This window comes from Pseudophryne corroboree, chromosome 7 (assembly GCF_028390025.1).
Source record: "Pseudophryne corroboree isolate aPseCor3 chromosome 7, aPseCor3.hap2, whole genome shotgun sequence".
NCBI lineage: Eukaryota > Metazoa > Chordata > Amphibia > Anura > Myobatrachidae > Pseudophryne > Pseudophryne corroboree.
The window spans coordinates 415,984,944-415,992,568 of NC_086450.1; positions in this window are offsets into that span (position 1 = coordinate 415,984,944).

Sequence of the window (7,625 nt, forward strand, 5' to 3'; positions counted from 1 at the left end):
GTACCAGGGGTTACAGAGAGAGTACCAGAAATAATAGGTCAGACTGATTGAATCTAAATTTATTTATGTATAAAACATATTAAAACATATTAAAATCATGAAATTCCATTTAGAGAGTTAACATAATTTTTTCTTAGCATAATCTGATAAACACAGTGGTGTAGTAATTCTGTCAATTTACTGCCTTTCACAGATAATCATACATTGGTGTTAGTGTATCAATGCCTATTACTGACATAATTCAATAATCGCCCCAAAGGCGTAAGAAGAAGTCCCGAGACCTGCTCATCCCACATAGTTGACACTCAATGTCCTTTAGAAGAACAGTCTCTATTTGTGTGGACTTTTTTATATATATATATATATATAGCCGTGTGCCGCCTTGTCCCCACAGTTTAATTTGGTGGCTCACAAACCTTTTAAAATGGTTACGGGTCACTTCACCCTTCTACTGCAGCCGTTTTTAGTGTACAGGTAACTCCCAGCACTCTCCTATATTGCCCACTATAAATGTATGAGCTGGCGCTTGTTAGGTGATGGTACCTGTAGATTACTGCAGGAGGGGACGGAGGACTCAAAATGCAGTAATCTACAGGTACCATCACCTAACAAGCGCCAGCTCATACATTTATAGTGGGCAATATAGGAGAGTGCTGGGAATTACCTGAACACTAAAAACGGCTGCAGTAGAAGGGTGAAGTGACCCGTAACCGTTTTAAAAGGTTTGTGAGCCACCAAATTAAACTGCGGGGACAAGGCGGCACACGGCTATATATATATATATATATATATATAAAAAAGTCCACACAAATAGAGACTGTTCTTCTAAAGGACATTGAGTGTCAACTACGTGGGATGAGCAGGTCTCGGGACTTATTCTTACGCCTTTGGGGCGATTATTGAATTATGTCAGTAATAGGCATTGATACACTAACACCAATGTATGATTATCTGTGAAAGGCAGTAAATTGACAGAATTACTACACCACTGTGTTTATCAGATTATGCTAAGAAAAAATTATGTTAACTCTCTAAATGGAATTTCATGATTTTAATATGTTTTAATATGTTTTATACATAAATAAATTTAGATTCAATCAGTCTGACCTATTCTTTCTGGTACTCTCTCTGTAACCCCTGGTGCGCCAAGGTATTTTCTTGTTTTTGACACGTATCAGGCTGTATGATATGCGCACAGTACCCTGGTGATACTTCTCCAACCCGCATGGCCTTACTTCCTAGAGTATACCTATACCGAAAATACCTTCCACCGTCGGCTATTTGGCGTATAAGTTCAGTGTCTACGGGTATTTTGACGCTCTGTGTGAAAATGCCATGGTTTGGTTATTCCATGTCACTTCCCAATTTCCCGGCTTTCGGGAATTGGAAATGTTGAAACATACTAAGGATCTATCCACATGATATTGGTGGAGCTTCAAACTAGGGGGCTTAGAAATATTAAATTTCTTGTCCACCGGTCTCCCACCCCTTAATTCAAGTACCTCATCTATTGTTAAAGGATACGGTACTAGTCCTGACTTGCTCTGACCTTGAGGTACTTGTGAGCACACCCAACATTCTGTTTGGTTTAAAACCTTACCCACTAATGAGTGATAATCACTCAATGGATGACGGTCCATGTTGATATTAAGGCTGGACTGACATCCCTGGATGCACCCGTCCTCAACTATGTTTTCACAGTTTCTACAAATACAATTTTCCTCAGCCAATAACCCTTCACAGTGCCTCCTAGGTTCTTGACTACCAGATCGTTTTCTGATACTCGCCTTTGCTCGGTGGATGTGTTGCTCTTGGAATTCTACAAATCCGTCCTTGCCATCAGAACCCATTCCAGATCCTTTCTCGACCTCTCTGGTACTCTCACCGAAACAGACTGCTCTTGTCAACAACAGGGTCAACAGGAAAACCCGGAATGCAGTCTCTTGAGGTAAGTCCATCTTGTTAAGGGGAGAGAAAAAGGAGCAAGGAAGGGGGGGAAAGGAGGGTAATGGGAGATGGAGAAAATAATAAAAAGGAAAAAGAAATTTGGTACGACAACCGCCTCTGGTCTTTTAGTTCTCTGTGCTCAGGTGCCGTCTCAACAGTGCTGCCTCTCAGTCTTCCCGGAACAGACACTCCAGTGATACGCTATTCTTTCCGAGTCAGCGACCTTTCTGTAGGGAACATAAATCCTGTATTACAATGTGTTTAACTGTTGTGTGAATATAAACCATCCGTGGAAAATGAAAAAGAGAGAGAGAAAATAATAAAAAAAGAAAATGTGTCAGATTTGCGTTCACCATCAGGCTGTCACACCAACATGTCTATCGGTATCTCTGCACAGTCTCCCTCCACCAGTATTTCCACTCTCCACCCTCTGTGCATGGCCAGGCACAATGATGCTGGTGAGATATACTGGGGTTGGGCAGACCTCTGAAAAGACCGAGTAGATATGTGACGTTTGAGCTGTAAATCTGTCGGTGAACGTCAGAGATGAAGAGGAAACTTTAAAGATAGATCACAGAGTTTACCTGGCCGCCCCTGCATCTACAAGGAATGATCTACCAGCTACATCAACTGTGACCTCAGGTTTACTACCAAGGCTAGCAATCAACTTCACTGGCTGCAGACTCAGGTGTGGCCCAAAATTTTTCCTATGTGATCCCTGATCCCAATTACGTGTATCATAACTTTGCTCGTGTTCTTGTCTAGGGGGTCTATATACGTTGCTTTTATAATTACAGTTTCGTGCGTAATGTCCTTCCCTTTGACAGTTATAACATTTTACTACAAACGACTTACCATCAGGGGTCTGGGGTTTTGGCTGATGTGGCTTCGTTGTCAGGGCTTTGATACTTACGGTCATCAGCTTATTCCCCTGTGACTCCCTGTGCTTAATGATGTTCCGATCGTGCTCGATAGCGGACTCTCTTAATGCAGCCACCGAGATACCTCTCCAGTTAGGTTGAGTGGTTTGTACCCTTGTTCTCAACGTTTCTTTCAAGCCGTCCATTAATACGGACACAGCTACCTCTCTATGATGTACATTTTCCTTAATGTCCTCGACCCCAGTGTATCTAGCCATTTCCTGCAGTGCTCGATGGAAATATTCAGAAGCAGTTTCACCTTCTTTTTGTCTTATGGAAAAGATTTTATTCCACTTGACAACAGTAGGGAAATATACCCCTAACTGCAGATTGATCTGTTTTACATTCTCCTGAGTGTACTCATCAGTGAGAGGTACTTCTGCGTCTAATTTACAATCAGCAATGAATTTCACAGGGTCAATATTGGAGGGCAAACATGCCCGTAGCACTGTCCGACAATCTTTGTTTGTGGGTTCGGTGGCGTTACCTAGTTCTCTAATAAACCTCTGACATGCGGCTAGATCCTTTCTGGGATCGGGAAATTCAGACATAATTGTCCTCAATTCTGTCCGGGACCAAGGACAATGCATAGCAATGTTCCTGACGGGAGTGATTCCCTGAGCGTCAGTCTTCCCATTGGGGACTGCAATCACCCTGACAGGATTTAGTTCAATTACATCGTTCTGGGTTGCTTTTACAATGTGAGGTGCAATTGTCTCTGCATAATGTACTGTACCGTACTTACCTGTGGACACGACCTCGCTTATCCCTCCGCTAGGGGGCTTTACTACTGCTCTTACCGGTTGGGCTGTGCCCACCTGGGTATCCTGTATGGTGGCTGCTGGAGAAAGTGCCGATATCATGCTGGGTTCATCTTCTTGCTCGTATTCCTGAGGGAAGTTTAAGATGGGATACAACTTGCACGGGTTAGCATTAATACATTTATTAAGTTCATTCTTATTATCATTACTACATTTATCAATTTTACTCTTAGCATATATCAGTATGTCATTGTCTGTAGCCACTTTCTCCCCTGTAATATACGGTGGTGGTGGTGCAGTTGCAATCAGTTTCCTGCCAGGGTTGGAACCAGCTGCGTGAGCTAGATCCCTTTGCATATCACTCTCTCGTTGCCATAAATGTAAACAGTTTGAGTGTCTGATCCTTTCTTTTCGGGATTTTAACAGACATATCCTAATTCTTAAATTCTGCAACACCTCTGTACTAAAACTGCCTACCTTAGGGAATGGTTCCCTATCTTCCGCAGTCATACGTTCCCATTCATTGCATAAAACCTCTGTGTGTGAGCCATATTTCTCACACATTATGTACCTCGCCGACTCCTTGGGCCGCAGAATATCAACCTGAACCTTGGTTAATCGTCCCTTACTTGAGCAACTGGCCCCCATCTTTTGCAGGTATTGCCTTCTCAGCAAATTCCTACAACAAAACCAAAATACTCAGTGATAAGGCAACGGTGAAAGTTCTCCGAGCGCTCTCACCCTCTCACGCCCACGTTGGCCAATACACCTAAACACTGTCGTCAGCGCTGGTCGTACCCAACCTAGGGCCCTGTGTAACCTCTATTTACTGAGAGTGTGTGGGAGTGACTTACCCTTCCCAGTAAATATTGGTCGTTGGAGATTTCCTGAGTGACCAGCGAAACTCCCTTAAAACAAAAAAAATGTTACACAAATCACGTTGCGTGTACTACACCTAGCGCCAATGGTCCCGCGATTTTTATGCACATTTCGTAAAAGGGTATCACGGGGGGCTAAGTATTGCACTCACGAACGCACGGTACAATCGCCCAGCATATAGATAACTGTTACTTATCCGCCGTGCGACCAATGGAATCGTTTTTCAGGCTGCGAAACCTCAGCCGGAGCGTATCTGAACGGGCCTATATGGGTACTACGTCAACCCCCTGTTAGGCGCCGGGGTCCGCTCGTCGGTGCGGCCCGGCGCCTAGCAACCAGGGACGCCGTGCGCGTACAGCCGCCGGCTCCCTGGCAACGCTAGACGCCGGGCGCACGGAGCCGCTCTGACCCTAGCAACGGGGACGCCACGTTCGGGCCGCGTTCCCCGTTGCTGGGTCTGTTCTAATTGTATCATGATGTGCTGATTGTATCATGGTGTGCTGGCCGTGCAGCATGCAAGCTGCACGGCATTAATTGTGATGACCCAGTCTGGCTCCTGATTGGGGAGCTCACACTTATAAGCACCCTTTGGACTTCTCACAGACGCCGGTGATAGCTTCCTGTTTGCCTTTGTCAGTTGCAGAGAGTTTCCAGTCCTGCTCAATCCGGTGGTTCCTATCCTCAGTGGTCCTGTACTCGGATATTTGTCATCTATTCCTGGAGTCTGACCGAGCACCTTTAACATCCTGTGGTGTTCGTGAGTCGCGGCGCAGCCGTGTGTTGCGGCTTGTCCGCTTACTGTTTATTATTTTGTATATTTGTGTTCTGGAGCTTTTGCGGAGGATTCCGCTCCCACAGATCCACTCTGGTATCCAGCGGTGCTGGATAGGAGTAACGGATCAGTGGATCTTTGGTTGTCCTTTTCCCTGGCGGCTAGTCCGCACATACCTTGGTTTAAGTTAGTTAGCTTGTAACCCCTGGCCTGGTTGCTTAGTCAGAGGGCCCCTTGTTATCACCCTGTCTCGGATTTCCCTTTGTCTCCCATTAAGACCTGAGGGGGCATCGGGGTTGGGCAGACATAATCCGCCCTTCGAACGCGGCTGCCATGGGCTCAAGCAACCATAGTCTCGCAGGGGATTTCTGATAACACGGGCGAGACAACGGAGTTAGGGCGCCAGGGGTTACTAGGCTCTCCTGCTCCCACAACCAGCAAATCTTCCCAGTACTCAGACCTCTGCCATTAGATCTCCTCTGGTCTGGAGTACGGGAATCAAAACATTATCACCGGCCAGACAAAAAAAAGAAAATTAAAAGGAGTTAATTTTTTTTCACTTATTCAGTTGGGAGATTTTGTCGGCCTCATGAATCCCACCGGTGTTGGGCCAAATCCTGGCCAACTTCTAGTTAGTCAGATTCAAGAACTTACTCAGATGGTTCAGGATCTGTCCCTCCGGGTGAGGTCACAGGAAGATCTGTTACGGACTTCCCCGAGGGTCATCCCTGAACCAAAAATGCATCTGCCTGACCGTTTTTCTGGGGATAGAAAACAGTTTTTTAATTTTAAAGAGTCTTGTAAACTTTATTTTCGTTTAAGACCAGTCTCCTCAGGTACGGAGGCTCAGCGGGTTGGAATTATTATTTCTCTGCTTCAGGGGGATCCTCAGACCTGGGCTTTTGGTTTAAAGACAGACGATCCGGCCTTATTGTCTGTAGACGCCTTTTTAAAATCTTTAGGGCTATTGTATGACGACCCTGATAGAGAGGCGTCCGCTGAGAGTCAGTTGCGTGCTCTCAGACAGGGTAGGAATCCCGCAGAGATTTATTGTACGGAGTTTCGCCGTTGGTCGAACGACTGTGGATGGAATGACCCAGCCTTACGCAGTCAGTTTCGCCTCGGCTTATCTGAATCTATAAAAGACAGTCTCCTTCAGTATCCCGCTCCTGAGACTCTCGATAAACTCATGGAGCTCTCTATTAAGATAGATCGTCGGCTCAGAGAGCGGAGGGCTGAAAAAGGAGCATCTGTCGGATCTACTCCTTGTGTTTTTTCCATTCCTGTGGACATGGAGGAGCCTATGCAGATAGGTCTCTCCAAATTGTCTCCTGAAGAAATAACCAGGAGGCAAAATTCTGGTCTTTGTTTATACTGTGGAGGTAAGGGACATTTTGCCCGTAGTTGTCCGAACAAGTCGGGAAACTACCCGACCAAGTGAGTTGTGAGGGGGTTCACTTTGGTCTGCAGCTTATCTCCTCAAATAATTCACTGTTAGTTCCTGCTAAAGTTTCCTTTGGCAGCCTCTGTTCCTCGGTCTCTGCTTTTGTGGACAGTGGAGCTGCAGGGAACTTTATGGATTTAACATGGGCCAAGGCCTTAGGTATTCCTCAGTTAACCTTGGGTAGGTGTGTCTCCATGCATGGTTTAGATGGGAGTCCCTTGTCCAATGGGGTTATTTCTCTCTGTACACCTCCTGTTTTACTTTCGGTAGGAGCTCTGCATTCTGAAAAGATTAAGTTTTTTCTTACCCATTGTCCAGCAGTTCCTGTGGTTCTGGGTCACCCTTGGCTGGCCTTTCATAATCCCATCATTGATTGGCAGTCGGGGGAGATCTTACAATGGGGTACCATCTGTAATAAAGAATGTATTACGCTTCCTATCCGAGTAGCTGCCGCCGTTCCCGCACCCATTCCTGTGGAATACCAGGATTTTGTTGATGTATTTTCCAAGGGCAATGCGGATATTCTGCCTCCCCATAGGCCTTTTGATTGTGCCATTGAGCTAATTCCTGGTGCCACGTTGCCTAAAGGAAGGTTATATGCGTTGTCTGGTCCTGAAACTGTGGCCATGAATGAGTATGTGAAAGAAAGCCTTGGGAAAGGATTTATCAGGCCATCCAAATCCCCTTTAAGTGCAGGTTTCTTCTTCGTAGAGAAGAAGGATGGTTCTCTCAGACCCTGCATTGATTTTAGAGCTTTGAATAAAATCTCAGTAAAGAATACTTACCCTCTGCCGCTGATCTCTGTCCTCTTTGATCAGCTACGTTCGGCTGTGATTTTTTTCTAAGATTGACCTGAGAGGAGCATATAACCTCATCAGAATCAAGTCAGGGGATGAGTGGAA